We start from the raw sequence: 23478 nt of genomic DNA on the forward strand, positions 1-23478 counted from the left end.
TAAAAGGAGGCTCCCTAGTTATGAATCCAGATTTTGTTTTAAGCTTCTTCTTTACTGATACTTGTGAAGAAGACAATCAAGATGCTAGATTTTTGGTGAGGGTGCTCTTTTGGCTGTTTTTCTGGCCTTTTTTCCTTTTATTTCTTCAGTCTTAGGAATTGTGGATGGGCTAGATAACAGTTCCCAGAGAGGCAAAGAGATATCCTTTTTGAGATAAAAGACCTGGGTGGAATCTGAACTGCCTCTAGAGCTGCTTTTCCAGTCTTACAAGGCTTTGTAGGTTGGGGACCATTGTTCTACCTGTCCAAAGACATTACCCTAATATGGTTCTTTCCCTCTGGGTGCTTAGTTTTATTTTAACTTAGAGAAGAAGGTCTGGAAAGAAAATTACTATCAGGCTCTGAATATCACTTCCAGTTAGGCTGAAATTCTGATCATAAGTTGCTAAATCCTTTCAAAGTCCCTGCCAGGTTTCAGCCAGGACAAACAGTAATTCCCCAGAGGTTCTGAAGGATTCCAGTAATCTCGAACATAGCAGTTTCCCAGAAAGCCTCTCAGAGTCTCATTAACTCTAAAAGTAGATGACGGGGGTTTCTGTAAAGTCATGGCCTAATATATTTTCCCCTAAGTACCTTTTATAGCTTAATTTTTATTAGCTCTTTTGCAACAAAAATATCAAGAAGGTTATTATGGAGTTTTGAAGTTTTTACTTCTAAGTGCACTCTGAATGATCTAATCTAATTGGAACATTCCTTTTAAGTGCCAATAAATTTGCCTGAGGCTGGTGGCAGTTTGGTAGAACCCTTAGGCACCAATGGTGCGCAACCCACATTTTTGTCTCACTATCTCTGACCACAAAATGGGGTGCAACCGCATTTTGTCAGACCATATTTTGGGACCTTCAACCTGAAGATTATTAAGCCAAGCCCTCAGGACTGGAAACAAGCTTGTTAAGATACTTGAGAATAAAAGAGATGAAGGAAGGAAGGAGGGAGGAATGGGGAGAGATGGAAAGAGGATTGAGAGATGGAGGGAGAGAGAAAATCTAAGGCTGGAAACTGAGATAGCTGTTAAATAGAAATTATATAGAAAAAGTTTCATTTTATCAATTATGTTTACAACTATATTCCAACACTTAGAACAGTAGCAGGGAGGGCAAGAAGGAGGAGGGAAAATGTGTTAGGAAGACAGGAGTATGAGGAAGATGGGAAGACAGAAATGATGGAAGCAAGCAATGAAGAGGGGGTGAAGGACGTGTGAGACCAAGACCACATCTGAGATAATCCTCGGATATTAGAAGCATTGTTACAAAAGATTTTTTAACCACTGTTACTTTCCATTGTAGGTTACTTAGATATTAAGTTCTCACTAAACAATTCCTACCCTTTAAGCTGCATTTTATTCTCCCATCTCAGCTGAGATCCTTAATCAACTACATGGTTTGGAAAACAAAATAAAATCAGACACCGGCTGGCTGTCTCTAGTTCTGAAACCTCTGGCCTGTGTGAGAACCGCCTTCGCACACCGTGGAGGGATTCTCTCCGTCGGGGGAGCCGAACTCGCACAGAGACCTCCGTAGACCCCAGGCTCTGGGCCGCGCAGCACAGCGTTCTGCTTCTAGAAACGCGAGGCCCCCCTGGAACCGCCGCGCTGCCAGCCTCTGTCTGGAAACTGCACGTCAGCCTGTGGGACAGAACAGCCGCAGCCTCGGGAAGGGAAGCGCTGAGGATCTGCTCAAGGGACGCAGCGCGCCTTTCTGACTCGGTACGTTGGTTTCTGAGACTCTTTTGTCTTATTTCCCTTTTAGGTTTTACTAACAAGATACAAAATCCTGTTAGCTGCCTTAGGAATGGAGGCGTATGCGTGCCCTTTGGGTGCCTTCCAGGGATGAAACCTGTCGGCACCTGTGGCTTTCGCGAGGCAAAATGCTCCAAGAGAAAGTAACACAAAGCACAGAAAGGGCGGCCAGAAAGTGCTCCCTCCGCAAAGACACGTAAAATTTAGAGCAGATTAAACCGCTCTGTTGAAAGACAAGAAATCTTGCCTCCTGGTCACTGTGGTTGTTGTGTGGTGTTTGATCACACAGGCTGTTCTCCAAGCTCCTTGAGGATCCCCTTTAAGTTCCCCATACTGACCACCAGGGCCACCACGTGGGACCCTTCTATGCTCTTCAGGGCAATGGTCACCTGGCCTCCCCCAGTCACTGCCTGTGCTGTCCTGTCAGCTGTGCCTTGTTCTTCCTGCCCTCACCCGCCCCATCATCCCTCAGACGTGCCCTCATTCATCCAGTCTGCACTGCATCACCACCTCCTTCCTGCCGGAAACCATAATGCATCCTCGCAGGAAGCAGCCCCTCCTCCTCCATGTTCCCCCCTTCCTCACTCCCTGTGTTTTGGGCTTCTTCCTCAGCCCCGCCTTGCGCACGTGAGGATAAACTTCTCATTCTCTGTGGGGCTGTAGGATCTCTATGAGAGTGGACTTTGTCTTGTTCATTTATGTGGTGGCGGTGGAGGGAAGACACTGCTTCATGAATTGCAGTCAGTTGGATGGCAAAGCTGAGTGGGATAAAGCGTTTCTCTCCATGTGGACATCACACAATGCAAGTAGGCGCTGGGGGAAAACAAGCCCTTGTTGCAAGCCTGATTAAATGAAGATAATATAACATGGAACTGAGGGAGAGAGGACTGAACCCCAAAAGAAAGAGACCACAGGTGGCCAGGGAACAATGGGGATGCTGCCCTTACGTGGGGGCCTCTTCCTTGGGAGGGTTTGGTCGTTAAATCTAGAGTTTGGTTGGGGGAGCCTGTACATACGTGTAAACAGATGTCTATTTACATTAACCCTTCACTCAATGTACCAATAACGTACCTCTCGGTAATGCTTTTTAGCTCCAAAGTAATTCCTCAGGTTTCCTTGAGACTCCAGGTTGAAAAGAGTAATCAGACCCTGTTCGAATAAAAATATCTTTATCCAGATAGAGACCCCTGATAATGCAGCAAGACTAAGGTTCGAGGAGTGAAGGACTTGCTGTGGGTTCGAAACATAAGAGGCTGCCAAAAACTTCTGTAATAAGAAAAATAATATGATGCAATGTTTGTTAAGTAAAATTACTGCAAAAACCCCATAATCAATAAAATATCAACATTTTAAATAAGCACAGTATCTGATCCTCTAATTGCACAACTCTAATTCACTGGCCTCACCCAAACCTCAGTCCTGGCTTGATTTAATCATTTATTTTTAATAATTTATTGCATTTTTGTTTATGATAGATGTGTCACTCTCTTGGTGCCTGGAAGTATACTTCTTTGTATAGTTGAGAGGAAGTTTAGCAGAGTAAATGTGTTGTTGATTGAGTGAACAATGTCACTCATTCCTGTGTTCTAGGGGGATGGTGCAATTTATTTAGGGAGAAACTGTTCTTGTATTTAAGAAACCTTTTTAATGGCTGTTTTGGTCTTGAAGGCAAGATACCTGTGTACATCTGTGAAGCAGAGATGAAAGCAAGTAAGAGCGAAGCAACTCTACATTTCTAAAAATAAAAGGACTTTTTGTTTTTCCACCTGTAATCTATTAAAAATGAAAGGAGTTTTTGGTTCCAAAAGGAATGTGTGTGTCTATAATATGATAAGACATAACCTGGAGAGATTAATAATTAAGAATGGCGAGAAATCTTCATCAAGAGTGTGTTGACCTAAACAAATAAAACAGCCAGGTATTTCACAAGGAAAATGGGTTTATTTGGGAGTGCCAGAGGAATTGTAATTCGAGATGAGCGAGCTATAGCAAAGCCATAAGCAGGTCCAGTAAACAAAGGAGACAAATGTTACTTCATAGAGAATAAAGAGGGAGTTAAGAGGGATCCTTTTGAAAAAACGTCCACTGGTGGAAGGCAAGAGTTCAGAGTAGTGACAGTTATCATTGACCAAGTTACTGGACTGGTCTATTTATTTTTGGGGTGCAATATATATCTCTTCTTGCTGACGTCTGTAACTGAAATTCTTCCTGTAATTGACATTAAGCAGTTAAGTGTGTGAGAGCTCCCCCTTCTGGTCACCCAACCTCATTTTCTTCTTCTTCTTTCATTTTTTCCTTTTTCTTGAGGTCACATTGGTTTATAACATTATAGGAATTTCAAGTGTACATCATTATGTTTCAAATTCTGTAAAGACAGCATCGTGTTCACCACCAGAAGTCTTAGTGCCGTCCCCTAAACTCATGTTAAATGACATTTCCTTTATTCTGCTTCACAAGTGCATTCTGATTTCGAATTTTATCTTCTGAAACTTCTGTGTAGTAACCATATACCATTACCTTCAAATTTGCACAAAATCTTGTTTCACTCAATTGCTTTGTGATTGTGAAATCTTGGGAAATGCGGGAGAACCTCAGTCATACTTAGTGCAAAGCTCTGAAGCAAGAGAGCAGTTGGCACAGGAACTGAGGTGGAATTGGCCAGAGAAGGTTATGGAAAAGCTGTAAGTAGGCGTTTGGACAAAATATTGTGAGCAGAAGCATCAACGGGCAATTCCGAGAAACATTTGAATATTTGCCAGAATTTACAAGGGTTGGAAGCTGGAGTTGTTTACTTTGGATCTTAAAAAACAGGAGAAATTCCAAATTTGGGGCAGTGGCAAACTGCTTTCCACCCAAACCCACTTGCCTCTCACCCTAACCATTTAAACCAGGAAACTTATGACTTAAAAAAAGAAAATCATACCTATCCTACTGTGCTGAAATATGATGAGGAAAAAAAGATAGTAGATAGAACACTGCAGTTAGTTCATTGTGTTTACTGAATTCATCTGGCTAACTCTAAATAATTAGCACATAATCTTTTTTTCAACTATGTCTAAAGCAAGTGACGAGATTCTCCAAGGAAGAGGGTTTTTCTCTGATAAGTCTATGTATAGTTTTCTTCGTCTAGATCTTTTTGTATTTTGCAGAGCTTTTTGAATATATGGGCTAATATTCTGCATTGGTTTTAGAACATCTCCAACCATCATTCCTTCAAGAATTCCTGCTGTGTATCCTCTATCTCCTTTCCTCCTGGGAACAGAAGTCCATATATATGACGCCTTTTTCCTGTGCCCTCACATGTATTTTAGGCTATTTTCTGTATTTTCCATTGTTTTATTTGTCTGTGCTTTCATCTGGAGATTTTCCATTGAGCCATAATCCAATCCTAAGATCTCCTCCTGCTTTAGTCAATCTGCTTTTAAACCCATCCATTGTGAATTTTGTTTCAGATACTGTATTTTAAGTTCTAGAATTATCATTTGATATGTATTTTTTTTTTAGGAAGATTAGCCCTGGGCTAACACCTGCCACCATCCTCCTCTTTTTTGCTGAGGAAAACTGGCCCTGAGCTAACATCCGTGCCCATTCTTCCTCTACTTTGTATATGGGACGCCTGCCACAGCATGATCTGACAAGTGGCAGGTAGGTCCATACCTAGGAAATGGGACATCCAGTTAAATGAGAATTTCCGATAAAAACTCACCAATATGTTTTTGTCATAATATATCTCTTACAATATTTGAAACATACATATCCTAAAAGATTATTCATGGCTTATCTGAAATTTAAATTTAACTAGACATCACTATTTTCTCTGAAAACCCTGTAAGTCATTGAAATATTTCTCCTTAAAGACAATTTTTTGACCAAAGAATTTATTTATTACACAATTGAGTTTTATTTTTGCTAAGTATGGTAGTCAGAATAGTGATCTCCCCAATAAGTGCATATCCTAAGAACCTGTGAGTATGTTCTCTTACATGGTGAAGTGCACTAAATGTTTATATCCCTTGGTCCATGAAATTCATATGTTGAAAAACTAAAGCCCTATACGATGGAGTTAGGAGATGGTAACATTGGGAGGTGATTAGGTCATGAGAGTTGAGCTCTCATGAATAAGGTAGTACTTTCTAAAAACGATCCTAGGAAGCTAGTTTGTCCCTTCTGCCGCGTGGGGTTACATTGAGAAGATGGAAGTCCATGAGGAAGCCAACTCTCACAAGACATGTGTTCTTCCAGTGCCTTGTTCTTGGAAGTACCAACTTCCAGACCTTCTCAGCAGACCTTAAAATAGGAAGGTTATCTTGATGGGCCCAGTGTAACCACAAGGAATTTTAAATGTGGAAGACGGAGGGAGAACAGAGAGGGTTGGGTGATGTGATGTGAGACAGTCTCACGCAGCCACTGCTGGCTTTGCAGATGGCGGAAGGGGCCATGAGACAAGGAAGGTGGGCAGCTTCTAAAGCTTGAAAAGGGAAAAAGACACATCCTCCCTTAGAGCTTCCAGAAGGAACACAGTCCTGCCAACACCTTGATATTAGCCCAGTGGGACCCATTTCAGACTTTTGATCCCCAGGAGTGAAAGATAATAAATGTGTCCTATTTGAAGACACTAAGCTTGTCAGAATTTGTTACAGCAGCAGTAGGAAAGCAATATGGCAGTAGCTTAAAATCATACACTGAGCATAAAGTTAGCAGCCCAAGAGATGCATACATGCATTGTTTAACGGAGAAAAAATGATAAGTCTTTCAACATTTTACTCGACTTTACATACCTTTTTTTCATAGAAATGCCCATGGTTCATATGTCAACTTTCCTTACCTTAGTGGGGACCCCAAGATCAGTATTACAAGAGGGACTCATTTATTTTAAATTTGTGGTTTGGATGTATTTTGAACAGGTCAAGCCTTGGGTGGAGGTGGAGGGCTTATTGTCTGTGTTCTGTGATTTCACATCTCCAGGAAGATCCCTACCCAAAAAGCGTTTACTCATAGAATTGACAAAGAATTAGCTTATATTACTGAACGTTTATTCCTACATTTCAGTGTTAAATGTTATAAGAGCAAGTCATTAGAACCTGGAGGGAAGATGCTCTATTTTCATAATTGCATAATTGTACTAGAATTGAAAACATCGTGTCTACAAGTAACAATATTGCCTTAATCTTCACAAAAACTGAAAAAAAATCACCATCGTCTTCTTTCTTAGGTACTCACTGAGTTTGTCAGCTGTCAGCTATGAGGATTTATTATCTTTTCTACAGATTGTCTCTTTTATTCTCATTCTTGCTCCAGGTAAAATGGATCTGAGAAATAAGAGGCTTGAAATAATTTGAGGATTAACTGAAGCTTCTTACACATTCTTTATCTACACTAAATAGATTATTTGAACTGCTCATTAAAACTAAGCACCTTCTCTTTAACATTGAAGGTGCATAAGATATTAAAGGACATTTCAGTTTTGTATTTTCTTAACCCAATTTAACAAAATGGACTGTTAAAAATCCTACTGCTTTTTAATGGCAAGAAACTGCAATACCTATTCTTGAAGCATAAGTTAAGTGCCTTTCTAAACAGAAATTGGAGAATTAATTTTATACTAAGAATATAAATTCAGGATATTCTTTTGTAAGTATATCCTTTTGTAATTAAACAGTGTAATGTATGGCCACTAAGAGAAACTCATAAGATGACTAGAGCTTCCATCCTACATTTTGGAAACCTTTGCTATATGTGTTTCATGTAGTACCTTCACATTGGAAATTATAGAGGATGTTGTTCTCTCTTGGGTTGGCAGGTGACCTTAAGCTTTGTTTATTTGGTTGTCTTCTTTATTTTGTCCTGGCATTCACAGAAATTGAAGTTAAAAAAAGAAAAAAAGGAGAGAGAACTGAAAAAGAGATAAAAAGGAAGGAAGGAAGAGGAGGGAGGGAGGAAGAGAAGGAACTAGAAAAAACTGCATAAATAAGAAACATGGTTGTAAATGTCTTGTTCCTTTAACTGAATTTGTTGAGTTCACATGCTAGCACTCAGATGATTAAATGTTTATAAAACAATAAGTGTTTCTTCCCATCTAAATGCAAACTCAATTAACCAGATCATTAGGGGAAGAGGAAAACAAACAAATGGACTCCTGTTTGTCTCTTCTGAATTGAGAACTGCTGACCTATGTTTAGAAACTGCTGACTTTCAACAGCCTCTAGTTGGCTTTCTTGTGCTGGGGACAGATTTGCAGGAAACACTCGACAAGCTTCTACCTGAACCTGCCTACTGGCCCAGGTTACTCAGCCACAAATCAGAACATTTAGCCAGTTGGTTCTTCAAAAACAAGTATCCAGTCCCTTTGTCGGAAAATTATACACAAGAAATCATTATCCCATGTCAAAATACTGGGGATCGTGTAGCCCCATCCTTGGCAAAGGAGCTCTTCCTCCAAGGATTTACAAAAAAGGATAATGACTCATGTTTCGAATCTTCCTGAAATGGTGCTGGAATTTCTCCTTGTGCTCTCCTTTCTTTCCAGCCTTCTCCAGAAGAGTCTTATTCCCTTTATCTTGTATTGGGAGTGGGGGCTTTTGTTCTCCTTTCAAATGCCCTCAAAGCTGGGAAGAGATTGGCATGTGCCTCCTACCCACAAAAAATGCTGCAAAGGAGGGAAATAAGAATAAAGAAAGCCAGCTACCAATACCACCTTGGAGAGAGAAATTGTTCGCCTAAGAGTGATTCATAAAATACACACCAATGAAATCACTTTGTTCCAAATCAGAGAACCTGACCTCTTGTAATTCTGGTTATTATTTGTTGTTTCACTCAGGGCTGTCAAAGAGATCTCGAATGATTTCTCATTTACCTCTGAATACGTACTCTTGACACTAGCATTCAGCAGCTCCACAGCACACTGGAACTTACTTTGCAGGGTTACCATTTAAGCTCCAGATAAATTGGACCCCTGTTTTCCCATATATGCTTCCTTTTCCTATCATCTCTGTATTGCTCTTGCTATTTTGGCTGCTTCACATGTCACCTCCTAGAGTCAACTAATCATTGCACATTTTACCCATCTTTCAAGACCCAGTTCAGATTCCATGCCCTTCAAGAAACCATTCCCAACCCACTGGTGAATAAACCTCTCAGCCCTCCGTGCAGCACATGCTTCTGTTCTATTTAATGGAAGTCTTTTACTCAACCTTGATTGTGTTCCTGTGTTTTTCTTTTTCATTTAGCTACAAAGTCTTTGTAGACAAGGCCTTTTCAAGGAATTTCCATAGAATTACACAAAACTGAATTGGACACATTATAGTATAATGGTTTAGTTTTGGGAGTTTTTTTTTTTTCTGAAAATAGAGGAAGTATAACTCAAATAAGCGTTGAGAGGAAACAACATAATGAAGACACAAGTAAATCAAAACGTCCCATGCAACTCAGGAAGAGGGCAACAGAGGTCAAGAGGAAAGAGATAAGAGAATGGCCCTTGGTCTCTCTTGGTTTAGAGAATTTAATAGTCACAAGATCCACATTTATGCAATTTTTATATATTTGGCTGTATATTTTTACACAGATCTTTAACATATGTATTACACATACAATGTAGTATAATAAAATTTAACATAATAAAGTATAATATAACATACTGTAATATATTCCAACACAATTAGGCTAGAAATTCTTTGTCTAGGAGGATGTATGTAATCAAATTTTGCTTTCCTGGTGCCGAGGCAGCAATTGTCCTCGATTGGAGAGCTGAGAGAAAATACAGCACAGAAAACAGGCAAATTATTGTTTATCATCAGAGAGATTTGTATTAGAAGAAGCTTGAATATTCAGTGGATGTAGAAGACGATTTGACTCTAAAATTTATTTCCTCACCTGTAATAGGGAATAATAGTGGCTCTGTATTGGGTCAAAAGGGGGAAAAAATGCTGAAAAGTAAATAGAATATAAAATTCAGATCTTCAGCCACATCAGTCACGTTTCAAGGGCTGGATAGCCACCTGTGGCCAAGGGCTACCATATGGGACATCACAGATTAGAACGTTTCCATCATTGCAGAGCGTCCTACGGACAGCATTGGTCCCACTGGTCTCATTGCAGTATTCCCCCAATGAGTCAAGATAGAGAGTCAGTTATATGACATAAACAAAATGGGAACTAATGCTGTTTTAGAGAAAAGCCTGCATTGTAAGCTTAAATATTTATACTTAAGCAGCATCTTACTTCCTACTTGGAGAAGAATTTGCTAAAATAAATGGTTTTGATTCTCAAAGCTATATCACTATGATATTTCCTTACGTCCTTCCTTTGGTTTTTATTGTTGTTGTTAAGGTGTTGGTTTCTTAAACTCTGCTGTCTTATTTTACTACTTAAAATTGTATTCCGTGAGCAAAAAGGGTACAGAACCAAAGATCCAAAATCTTGATTTGTTTAATGAGCCACATATAAAATAATGAAAAACTACCAACATTGTCTAAGATTGCACACATTTTTGTATTTATTGACAAAAGCCCATGGTGCATGTGTGAACTTCCCCTCCCTCAGAGGGTCCCTGGGCTCAATGTCATGTGAAAGGCTCTCATTTCAAGATCGCACTTTGGGGTTTTTTTCAGCAGAGGTCTGCCCTTAGGCTGAGGCGCAGGGCATGCCATCCATGTTCTGTGGTTTCAGAGGTTCCATGAAGATGCCTGCCCACAAATATACCTCCCAACACATTGGAAAGGGAGGGAAATCTCACGATTGGAATTTTATTACTCTTGCCCAAGGCTCATTGCCTGATGGGGTCACAATAAACTTTACCAGTCTCTTCCTTATCCACATGAAAAATTTTGTGATCATTTCTCAGGGATCTTAGAGAGCATATTTTAATATGTTAATCATCTTAAAAGCATTCAATAGTTTTGTGTAGCCCAGGATTTAAACCAAAACTTTAACATTTATTTGATCTGATTGCCAAAATTCAAGCTTTTCCTTAACTTCCAAAATTCTATTCCTTCTAATTTAAATGTTTTATTTTTGCTCCCAGTTCTGAATTTCTGTTCACTTTAAATTATAAACTTTTCCTCTTTTTCATCTCATCTCATTCATTATCTTAACCCAATACCTCATATATCTTCCACCCATTTTATTCTTTACTTTAAGATTATTTTGTTATCACTCAGGCTTGATCTTATTTTAAACGTAATTTGGTTTTACAGTTTACTAGCTAGCCTCTTGTCTTCTTTACAAGGATTTTAATTTTTTTCTGAAGTTTTAACTTTTACTCTATAAAATCTGTTTGAGTTTTATTGTCAACATTCCTAAGTGTCTTATTACAATGCTCACATGGGAGGAATACATTTCTCACTTTAGTCACAAGAACAGGTGGCTTTTCTAAGCAAATCATGAGCTAATGGGCTCATGCTCCAGCCCAAGGCAATGCTTCCAATGGGTCCTGGGTCTCCTTTCTCTAGCTTCCTCATGGTGAAACTCTCCCCTGCTCTACATCTCACCCCTGACCACTGAATCTATAAAAATAAAAACAAGCATACACCTCTTATCTGACACTATATCATTGATCAGCTATTGCTTCTTGTCTTTCCTTAATTTTTCAGAAAAACCCTTTGAAAGGAATGTCTACGCAGTCGCCGCTTCCTCTTGTCTTTCTCTTGGAGGCTGATATCATTCAAATCTGGCTCGTCTCCCATCTTCCCCCAAATGACCCCTCTCCATATGAGATCATAATGCGTCTTATATCACCCGACTCAGCCCTCCCTCTGCCCATTGTAGATCTAACTGCTAATTATGAGGCAATGGGCAGTTGCTTTCAGGCAACCCTGCCGGACGAGACAGGCAGCAGACAGCCTGAGAAGGTGGAGGAACGAGCTGCAAGGTAGGTTTTCAGAAGAGATCACTTATGATTGAAGAACGGGTGGGAGTATATGCACAATATTTAGGGAGTCTGTAAAGAGAATTGTTTTCAGTGTATAAGTATAGGAGATAAGAATGTGAACCAAAGCTTTCAGTCTATACTTTCTTTTCTAATATTATTATTATTTATTATTATTATTATTATCATCAAACGTATTGTTACTGGGACAGGGAAGTAAAGCCCTCGCAGCTACTGTGTAGAATTAAGTGTGATTTATTTAAACAGATTACTACAAGTGCTTAATTTTCACATTAATATCACTAAACTAATATAGATGTTTACTCAGTGAAAGATTCAAATGCTGATCCTAAGATTCGAACATAGATCCATTTTATTCCTAAGTTATTTCTGGAGAAAGAAAATGTCAGAAACGTATTTAGTTCCTTTAAGGTGGAAGAGAGGTGGGTGGGGGAAGGTGAGGCCAATAACAGACTGAGCGTGTGGAGGGGAAAGTGTGTGTAGGCACTCACACAGAACAGTCTAGGATAACTCAAGTTAATGGGGTCTCACCAGACCCTCAAACCCAGAAGATCATGCCTGGGCCAAAATATGAAAGAAGTCATTTGTTGACACCACAAGTTTGTTCCAAGAAAGATTTGATGTTATCTCAGTGTGGTGAGGGTTTCTAAGAGATGGTGGATCAGTTTGTACCAAAAAGAGTGGGATGTAGGAAAGCCTTCTCAGGTTTCCTCCAAGATTCATAAACCTGTGAGAATGTTATCTATATTAGTAGAGGCTTGTGAATGGTCCACGGTTAGAAGAAAGAGTGTGTTTCCCCTTAGCAAAAAATCAGAAGTTCCTACTAATGAAGTTGACATGACTTCCAAATGTAAGAAGGTAGTGCTATCATTTCCAATCCCATCCTTCCATAATCTCTGCAGTGAGAGGGGAAAATGGGCAAAGGATGAGTTGGAAAGATAAGTCAGTGCCATCAGAATAATCACCATGTCCTATGCGACTCTTGTGTTCCATTGATGTGTTGCTGGCCATTTCCAGAGTGGCAATGGAGAGAGCATTGGAGAGAGAATCATCAACTCCCAGACTTTGCATAACCTCCAGAAAAGACACTTGTACTTGTTAAGGAGGAGGTTTTCCTAGGGACAGGGTGTGAGACAGTCCAAATTTATGCCTGTCGTTCAACATAACTAAGTCCCTTACATTCTAAATGTGTCCCAGTTAGATGATAAACGATTTGGTCGACTTGCTGAGGGAGCACCAGCCTTTACTCACATAATTTGTGCCACATACTTTCCCTTTTTGATAGGAAAGTGTATTTAGAATACTTTTAATACACAGCTCTCCACTCATTCTCTCAAACACACACACACACACACGCACTTTTATCTCACTATAGCTATATTCCTTCATCCAGAAAAAACTATCTTTCTTTTCTCAGCAGGAAAAACTGTAAAATAAGTAAAAGTTTTGACAATGGATAGACAGAGTCCAAATCCAGGCTCTATTACCAGTTGCACAACGCACATTTACTTGCTTAAAGAATGAAAATATCTACCTCACAAGGCAGTGTGGGGACGAAGATATCGTTTTTAAGATTCCTGGGACAGAATAGGTAGTCAAGAAAAATTTTGTAGCAGTCCCTGTCACTGCAGTGAAAGTTAAAGGAGGATCAATATTATTTAATTAAATTATCTAAATGTATTAAGCTATGGTTGCATTTAATAAGTGAAATGTAATGAAGAATTGTGTGTGCATACCTACAATACTAGGTTCTTTTATAAGACCATCTTTCTTTCATGTCAAAAATAAGTTTTCCTACCACCCTCTAGTTCCAGGGGCTCAAAAAAGCACAATTTTCCCTCATTCAAGTTTTAAATTTCAGTGTTTTCTGAGCCATTCCAGGACTTGATGGAAGAATCTACCTCCTGTGTGATTTCTGGGACCCAGAAATTGCCTAGAAAGTCCGTCTCATAGTTTAGATAGAAACACTTAGCAGTGATCCTGGTTAAAACCCAACTCTCGGGCCGGGCCCATGGCCGAGTGATTATGTTTGTGCTCTCTGCTTTGGCGGCCCAGGCTTTCGCCGGTTGGGCTCCTGGGCGCAGGCCATGCTGAGGTGGTGCCCCACACAGCACAACCAGAAGGACCTACCACTAGAATATACAACTATGCACTGGGGGGCTTTGGGGAGAAGAAGAAGAAAAAAATTATTGGCAACTGGTGTTAGCCAATCTTATAAAAAAAAAGCAAAATGCAACTCTCTGCACAGAGAGGTGTTGGTCAGCCACTGACTCCTCTTAAGTCCCTTTTCCTGACGTGGCATAGGAGAATCGTACTCTATCTGCCATCAAATGTACAGAAGGAGAAACCAGGGCTTTAAAAGGTTATTTCAAGATCACTTAGATAGTGAGGGGCAGAGCAGAGACTTTGAACTAAGGTCCATCTGAATCCAAAGATCCATAATTATTAGATGAAATTCCTTTTTTCTCTTTTCCCCCAAAGTCCACAGCTCACTTCAGGGCTTGGATGACTTCTTTGATGTCTGCATCTAAGGAGCAATCTCTCCTTTGACTCCCCAACTTTAGTATTGATTATTAATGTAGAGTGACCATTATTAGCTTAGTAGGGAAATCTGCCTCCCTGTGTCCTCTTCTCTTCTTTCCTCCATCGATTCCTCCCTTCTTCCTCTCCCTTATTTATTTCCTCCATCTATTCATTTGTTCATCCATGTATTTGTTCGTCTGTAAAGGACTTATTCTTTTAAACAAATATTTGAGTTTCTTCTCTATGCCAGGCACTGTTCAGGGACCTGAGAATGTGAGATAATAAAACAGGACCTGATTTGTTATAAATTCACAGAATAGTGAAAGAGAGAGACATACTGTAAATGATATAAAGCAAAACTCAGGAGAGCAGGAAGAGATGGAGAGGAATGTCAAGGTTTTATCTTACACACTTCTGTGATATTTAACTGCTTTACCATGAGAATACTTTGATACAAATCCTGTATTAAGAAATTCTCTGGACCCCAAAGCCTCACTGGGTTGTGATCGATTCAAAAGTTTGCTTAGAATGGATCAGCTCTCTCTCTTTTAGCTATTAACAAAAAAAGCTATTGAGAGAAAAAAAGGAAACAAGATCATTTCTATTTACAAAATTCCTTCTCTTTTTTTTAACTTCTAAAAAGGGGGCACTTCTTTGCATTCCTAACAGGGAAACTGACTGATGCAGTGACATGCAATAGAGGTGAATGAATAAATGGGTGATTTGCCTAAAAAATTCAGTTTTTTAATGACTTTTTTCTCAAAAAAAATGCACCAAACCTCAGAGGCATAAGCAGAAGTGAGAATCAACCAGAAAATGCTGACTTATTATAAAGCTCTTCCTTTTTGACTGGGGGAAACTTGGATCTGTAACCATGTGTCATAAATGAAATACTCTCAAATGACACCCAGGCCCTAATTGAACACCTTTATTAGAAATAGAAGCTTTTTCTCTCTAGCTGAACTTTTCAAATTTTTCCCAGATCACCTGCTGTCATTGATGTGCACTGAAGAAAAAAACCACCATCAGACAGTGTCAGTTCTTCCTATAATCCTGAGAATTCATTTCCCAGCATGAGGCTACTGTTCCTTCTCTTTTTACTCCTTGTGTGTCTCATCCAGACGGCATCAGGTAAGCTGTGGATCCACCTAGTAGGATGACATGGTGGATGACCTTGGAGCCTGCACTAAGGTCAAATGGATTCATACTCCAATGATGCGCTGAAATATGTCACAACTGAATCATATCATGGCTGAAAGAAGCATAGCATGTCAACACACTCAACTTGTCAAATAAGAAAAGAGAAGCTTAAAGAAATTAAGATTTCTCTAAGATTGACATTAATTATTTGGTGGTAAATCCATAACTAGTACCCATGATAGGTACTGGAGGGTAGGTACTAGATACCTAGACACCTCTAGTACCTAGAGATAGGTACTAAAGGGCTTTCAGTTTACAAATCATTTTCATGTGAACAACAATAACAACACTAATAATAATAGCAAATAATGTCAACCACTTCCTCTTTACCAAACACCAAAACAAAAGCTTTAAACGTGCTTTCCCACCAGTATTCCTCATAATGATATTCAGCCTTACAGATGAGGCTAAGAAATGAAGTAACTTGCTCAAAGTCATGCAGACTGTATGTAGTGAAGCCTTTGACTCAAGCCAAAGTGAGTTTGGTTCAAAGGCCATGCTTTTATTAAACAGTTAATAATCCCAGAAAATAAATTTAGTCGTTGAATTATATACAAACAATGAATATTTTTATATGAACATGATCCATGCAATACTTAGAACATACTTATACCAAAAGATTATGTGTTGTGTATCCAAAATACAAATTTAACTGAGTGTCCCGCATTTTACGTGGCAACCCTATGCACGTCAGCACGTGCCAAATTGTGGTGTGGTGACAACCACATCCGAATCTTGGCATCTTAAAAGAGCAAAGGTTTAATTCTTGCTCAAATGACACAAACCCATCGCGGCCAGAAGGGAGTTCTGTTCATCATAGCTGCTGAGACCCTGCAGATGAAGCAGCAACCACCGTGAATGTTTCTGGTCACTCTGTCAGGGGAAAGAGCTCTGAGGAGTCTCATGTTGGCAGTTAAAGGCTCCAGCCCTGAGGTGACCATAATTTCTGCTCAAAATTCCATAACCAAGCAAGTCTTATGGCCCCACCCCATAACACAAAAGGTAAATCCTATTTTGTTTCAAGAAAACAGAGAGGCAGACCTATTTGGTGGACAGCCTAATGGAGATAGATAGATAGAGATGTAGATGTGGATGCAGATATGAATATGGATATGGATATAGATATAGACATAGATATGGACATACATGAATATGCGTTCATATTATATAATATTTATATAAATTTTAAATATATGAGTATAACATTCATATATATTAATTCATATTTATAATACGAACATAAATATATATGAATTACATTTATAATTATTTTTACCTTTCTTTTATTATGAAAATTTATAAGAATCTGCAGCTCCAAAAGAAAAACTAGAGTTGTGGTGGAGCAGAAATTAGAAGCCAGGTCACCCATTTCCTGGTTGAGTGTGTTTTCCATCAGAACATAGGGCCTTTACCAGCCAACACCTCTGATGGAGACTCTTCTTAGTTATTGTTTCCTCATGGTTGTTTGTCCTTCTCTCTCTTGCTCTCTTGACTTTAGACATTAAGTTCTCTCTACTGTCGTGTTGCTTTCTGAATTGCTGTAGTCACTTTCTTAATCTCTTACCACTGTTTTTCCAACTTAACTCACAGGAGCACAAGAAGATTGGTGCTCACTAGGTGCCTTGCCTGTGGCATTTAAAGTATCACAATTTATGAAACAACTCTCATTGCATGGGATGTGCGAGGCACAGTATTCAGGAGTGAGAATGCTTAGTCCAATACTTATTGTCTAATTTGTGCTACATACTTGTAAGATTTTGCCCTTTTGAAAAAGAAGAAGGCACTTTAGGAATCTTTCATGAAGAGCATGTGAAGTGAAGTACATCCCTAATCTCACGGCACAGACGAGTCACTTGCTCTCTCTCGTATAAAGCTTCTTCATCTGAAAACGAAAGTCACTCTACTGCAGATTTCAATAAGCTTTTTCTGTAACAGACCAGGTAATAAATATTTTAGGCTTTGTGGGCCATAACTACTCTGTCACGACAATTCATCTCTACCATTTTAGCATGAAAGCAGCCATAGACAATATGTACATGAATGATCATGATTGTCTTCCTATAAAAGTATTTATGGACACCAGAATTTGAATTTCATACAAGTTTCATATATCATCAAAGATTTTTCTTCTTCTGAATTTTTTCCTGTAATTAAAAGAAATGTAAAAACCATTCTAAGCTTGCAGTTCTCACCAAAACACATAGAGGGATGGATGTGTCCATGTAGACTATAGTTTGCAGATCCTTGCTATGAAAGATGAATTCTGGTAGCTTTGAGTAAATGTGCTTTTATTTTTTTCTTTCACCTCCCCTTCCTTTACAGGGCATGAAAAAACAGGGAAAAAACACGAATGTCAAAATATGGGTGGTGCCTGCAAGCACCAAAAAACCCATGGATGCACCATCCTTCCTGCAGACTGCAAAAGTCGGAACAAACACTGCTGTAGAGTCTAGCTCAGTCCCCTGAGGATCCCCATAGCATCACGAGAGTCTCACCACCACTGACTTCTGTTGAATAAAAGCACCACCACTCACATGGATCCTGGACCTGGTCTTTCTAAGGGCAGGTTTACATGGCAGGTCATTGACTGAGGAGGGAAAGGAGGGGAGAGTTTAAGTTCTAAGTTTGGTCACACCACTAATTAGCAGATTGACTTTAGACAAGGCTTTTCTTTTTCCAGGTCTCAGCTTGTGCACCTATAAATATTCAAATGAATGTTCTCCAAGCCATCTGTAACCTGTTCATATATGTCTATAAATCTATGGCTTGAAGAAAGTAACTGAGGACTGTGTGTGTGTATAGATTTTATGTGGGAAAAGTCACTGAAATTGTGTTCTCAATTTGTTCTCATTTTCATACTCCTTAATGACTCTTGGGTATCAAGCAATGGCTCCCTGTTGGTTATTGAAGAGCTGGGAAAGTGATCAGAAGGGCCTGAAGGCACAGAGAGATTTCAGTGCACACTTAGGCATCAACTTATAAACTCAGAACTCATAGATTACAGAGACCAACCCATTGTCTCATTGTTTTACTGAGAACTAAGACATAGAGGGTGATTATTTTCTCCTCTCCAAAGGTGTCTTTCCAAATAGTGAGATCCATTTAGAACCATTCTCTTAGAACCCAAGGAATTGTTTTCAGCATGGATTAGATTTAAGTTGTACAGCAGCAGCCTGCTGATTAGACTGGGAAATCCCATCTTAGTATCTCTCATTTTGAAACATTCAGAATCCAATTTCTTAGTCATCTTTTCTCTTAGTGACTTTCTTTTTGTAACAAATCAAACTCTCATACACTGTGATTCAAAATGCTAAGGCTACTTTGGAAGACAGTTTGGCAGTTTCTTATAAAGTTAAAAATATACTTACCATATAATTTATCACTCCCAATCCTGGGTATTTACCATAAAGAGATGAAAATGTATGTTCACAGTAAAAACCTGTATGCAAATGTTTGTAGTAGCTTTATTTATAATTACCAAAAATGGTAAACAACACCTATGTCTTTCAATTAACAAATTAACTGTGGTGCCTCATATAATGGAATATTATGCAGCAATAGAAAAGAAGAAATGATTATTCATGCAACAACCATTAGAACTCTACACCACAAAGTTTGAATTTTACTATGTGTAAATTTAAAAAGCAATCATAATTAATGTGGACAGAAAAATAGAATGCAGACTGTGATGAATGAATCTAACTGTATTACAGATTAATCATATGGCCACACTAAAGGCAGTGGGAGAGAAAGAACAGTCCTAAGAAACTTTGAAAAACCATTTTTACTGGATATTCCAAGAATAAATATGAAAAGACTTTACAGAAGAACTGCATTCTAGTTGTTAGATTTGTTTCTCACAGTGGTTTGGCTTAGCAATTCTAAAGCTATTTGTATACCAAAGTTGAACAAATAAGAAAATATATTATAAACAATAAAGGCCAGTTTTTTCACTGATGGAGGAAAAAGAGGAATAAATAAAGGAAGAGGGAAGACGAGAAGGACCATTATGGTGCTGGATTGAAGTTAAAGATACTGATGTGGAACACGGAATTTTTAAAATTTATATACAAATAGAGAGATACAGAAATATATAGAGGATGTATATAACTGAATTAATGCCCATATGTATGTTTCCTAACTTTAGCCTCTCAGAGAAATAAGCAGCAGTGACATCTCAGTATCAGTGAATGCACAAAGTACTCAGATCTTGGTTTCTTAATACCATTTTCCAGTAAATGGAATAAGAGATCCTTGAAGAACTAATCAACTCCAGGACTGGAGCAGGGAAAATACAAGGTGAGACTGGAGCGTTTTAAAGCACCAGAAATTAAGGAAGTGCTCAAAAAAATGGAGGACTTTGAAAGGTCATAAAAGAAACCTGAAAAAGCTCCAATGGCCAAATTTGAAACAATTTCATCAGAAAGCCAAAGTATTGAATTATAAACCAAAGATAAAATAAACATCCATGAATCCATATTGACATAAATCTATAACTGAATAAATAGAGAAGAGATAACTCTTCATTACCGAATAGTTGCAATTGGTAAATGCAGAAGTGATGAGGAACTAGAAAAACCAACAGTAGAACAACACTAATAAATGCAGGCAAGATCCACCATTAGCGGGTAAAAGTTTAAGCAGAAACAGGATACTTGCATAATCTCAAAATATCTCCAAATTATTTAGTAATGTCAAAGAGAAATCATAGCTTTGCAGAGAATCCTAGCAGATACCACCTTACTCAAGAAAGCAGTCATTTTGTGAAAGTATTTTGCTAAGATGCAAAAAAGTAGAAAAGTGCCTAGAAATCTTGACAGTAGCCAACACGATACCCAAAAGGACACAAGAGCCAACTGAAAGAGCTTCTACTGGCCAAAGCTGAAATAATTTGAGCAACAAAAACAAATAACGTAGTATTGGATTATTCCTCAAAGTATAAAATAAATATCCATAAGACCATACTGATATGAATAAAGGATCCAACAAATAAATGGGAAAGAAGAGACAAATCTCCCCTATAGAAAAATTCCAAGTAATTTACGTAGATACTCCCCCTTCAAGAAGGTGGAGTTTAACTCTGCACCACTTAAGTGTTGCCTATGCATGTGACTTCCTTCCAAAAAGTTCAGCACGGAAAGAGGAGAGGAGTTTTTAGAGTGGAGAAATACCACCTTCACTAGAGCATCAAGGCTAACACTTTTAGTAAAAAGTCATGTTGACGGTACATACTCTTGATTTGATGTGTTGAGACTGGCCCTACATCTATTTCCCTCCCAAACACTTATAACTCCAGTCTAATCGTGAGAAAAACATCAGGCAATCCCAAATCGAGGGATCTTCTACAAGATATCTCAAACGTACTCCTCAAAACTGTCAAGGCCATCAAAAACAAGGAAAGTCTGAGAAATCATCACAGCCTAGAGACCAAGGAAACATGATGACTAAACATAATGTGGTATCCTTGATGGGAACTTGGAGCAGAAAAGAGATATTAGGGAAAATTAATGAAATCCAAATAAAGTATGGCGTTTAGTTAAAAATAATAGACCAGTATTGGTTCATTAGTTGTGACAAATATATAGTGGTAGCATAAAATGTTAATGATAGGGGAAACTGGGTGCAGGGTATATGGAAACTTTCTATACTTTCACTTTTCTGTAAATGAACAACTATTCTAAAATTTAAAAGTTTATTTGAATATTACAAAAAGTGGATGCATTTGTGGAGGCTGATTCAGCACAGGAGATAACACTAACCCAAGTGCCTGCAAAAATGAAAGCAGGTCAATATGAGCCAAGCCAGGATGGGCTCAGAACCCCAGGAAGACTCAGGAATCTGAGGCAGCAAATACTTGCAAGTGTGCAGGCAGGATGGGGCTGAAAGCATGTGGAAATAGCTGAAAGTCTGAACAGACAAGTTGACCTTTACAGCCTCTTCCCCAGCTTGTCTATCCCCTCTCCCCACCTCAGCTGAAGGTGGAGAGCTTACTTTTTGGAAAGGCTAAACGAGAAAGCTGTGGATTTGGAATTCTGGGCAGATCTAAGGTGTCAATGAGAGTCTGAGCTGAAAACAGGTGAGTTAAGTGAAAATCCATAAAGTCAAATATGAAATCACCAGCCTCCTCCCTCCACTCAGCCCTCAGGACCCCGGCGGCCAGTCTTTTTCTCCACAAGCAGGACAGAGTCAGATAAACAGACAACTCCCCTGACTGCCATTACAGAAGGTCTTAACTCGTGTAACTGCAGTGTTTGTGTTTCTGAAAAATAGACCCAATATTTCATATGGTTGATTGCCGATTTATGACCCAAGTGAAATGCATAGCCTCCCCAGGTCTCATGTGAAAAATGTACTGCTTATCAAGAAAGAATGGGACTTGAAATTGGAATGGGGACATTTGTGTAAATTCTGATAAGTGTAAATACTTTGAATGCCCAGATCTTAGCATCTCTTGCTAATTGAAGCATCCTCCTCCCCAGTCTAAGGAGGTTAGCATCTCTTTCCTGTAGGCTCTATAGTGACCTCACCTGATGCAGTTGCCTTTAGGGGGGATGCTCATGTTTCTCCATGTCTCATTCTCAATGTCTCATTGCTTCTAGATCACGGCTAGGCAATAATCCACAAAAACTACAGAATGTCTGACTATGAAGATGTGCTATGTACATCAAAAGAATTGCAAATTGTTGCAAATATTGACACAAGAAATATGTTTTTGAATGCATCTTAAGAATGTTAGAATGGGAAGGAAACAATAGAGCATTGGGTCAGGCCAAATATAGGGATATATGTACAGTAACCCATGATTCTGGTTCAAATAATTTAGCTCGGGCTGCCAGGAGTGGCTTGAAGAGAAGCTTGGTTGACTTAAAAATGAATTTAGTGGCACTAAATGAAGTTGGGGTGTCAATATCCAAAGTATACCTTGGAGGAAGGAATCCAAAGACATAGGAAGGAGTGCCAGAATTGGTTTATTATATGTGACCAGAGAGCTATGCTCTGACTGTGACATTTTATGGGGCTCAGAGGACTCCTCCTTCACCACAGCATTAAGAAATTCATTAGTGAAAAGAGCACCAAAAGTGTGAAAAGTTCTATAGTCCCTGTTCTCCATAATCTGGGGACAATGGGGAAAGATTGCACTGTGCAAAGAAACTCACCGATGTCACTGAAGTTAGCCTGTCGGAAGCCAAATGGCAATACTTAATGGCCTAGATTCAAGATAGATATGATTATTGTAACAGATGTTGGGGTTAGAGTGGTAATCAGAATGGTTTTAACCCCAGAGATCTTCAGCAATTTCGAATTGATTGTGGTGTTGCCAGAAAGTAAATAGAAGAGCTGATTGCCAGAATAGCTGCAGATGAAGCTACCACAGGTTACATCTCAACCTGCTGGCTTGCTCGGCATCTCCAACTTAGTTCTTCAAATTAGTTCTCTCTCGTCTCAGAGTATTACTCCTCGGTCTCTGCTGGATTCCTGGCCTGTGGGGCTTCAACTATCACCCATATGAGTCCTAATGTCTCAGGAATGACTCTCTCCTTTGTTATCTCTCCTTTAAACTCTAGACAGGGACTCTACTTCGCACTTCCCACCTCCAATTACCAAATCCTCATGCCTCTACTCCCTAAGTTATTTTTTAAGTAACTAGCCTCCACTCTATGTCTTTGGAAATGTCTTAACTCACACCTTTTAACCCCAAACATTCACACTTCAGTTATTGCATAATATCCTAACTGGCCTTTGTGTCTCCAGTCTCTCCATCTTCTAATCCCTCCTCCATGCTTCCATTTAAAATTCTTCGATGTTTCCCTGAAGGTTAAAAGATAACGTGAAATTTCTTTAGAGGCTAAATTCCTCTAGCAATGCGCCATACTTCATCTAGTTTCATCTTTTATCACATCTTGGTTCTCAAACTACCCCCTAACATGATGGCAGGCACGTTTCTGGCATAGTGCCCTTGCGTATTTTGTTCTCTTCACGTTGAAACACATTTATTAAACTTCTCCTTCAATTTTCCCTGGCTAATTCTTATTTTTTTTTTTTTACAACTCAGCTCATATCTGGCCCTCACTGAG

General features: G+C 39.0%; 1 long non-coding RNA gene across 3 annotated transcripts; it reads left to right on the forward strand.

The window, feature by feature from the left end:
* Positions 1 to 775: 775 nt before the first annotated feature.
* On the forward strand, positions 776 to 19650 carry LOC106841426 (uncharacterized). 3 transcript variants are annotated; one of them, XR_011498850.1, is made up of 5 exons: positions 776 to 1764; positions 5302 to 5442; positions 11385 to 11662; positions 15186 to 15334; positions 17726 to 19649. It is a non-coding gene; the product is annotated as an uncharacterized lncRNA (long non-coding RNA). The 3 variants fall into 3 exon arrangements; XR_011498851.1 differs by lacking the exon at positions 776 to 1764 and adding an exon at positions 2221 to 2603 and having other exon boundaries at positions 17726 to 19650; XR_011498852.1 differs by lacking the exon at positions 776 to 1764 and adding an exon at positions 2221 to 2603 and having other exon boundaries at positions 5306 to 5442; positions 17726 to 19650.
* The last annotated feature ends 3828 nt before the right edge of the window (positions 19651 to 23478 follow it).

The sequence above is a fragment of the Equus asinus genome, chromosome 27 (assembly GCF_041296235.1).
Source record: "Equus asinus isolate D_3611 breed Donkey chromosome 27, EquAss-T2T_v2, whole genome shotgun sequence".
Classification (NCBI taxonomy): Eukaryota; Metazoa; Chordata; class Mammalia; order Perissodactyla; family Equidae; genus Equus; species Equus asinus.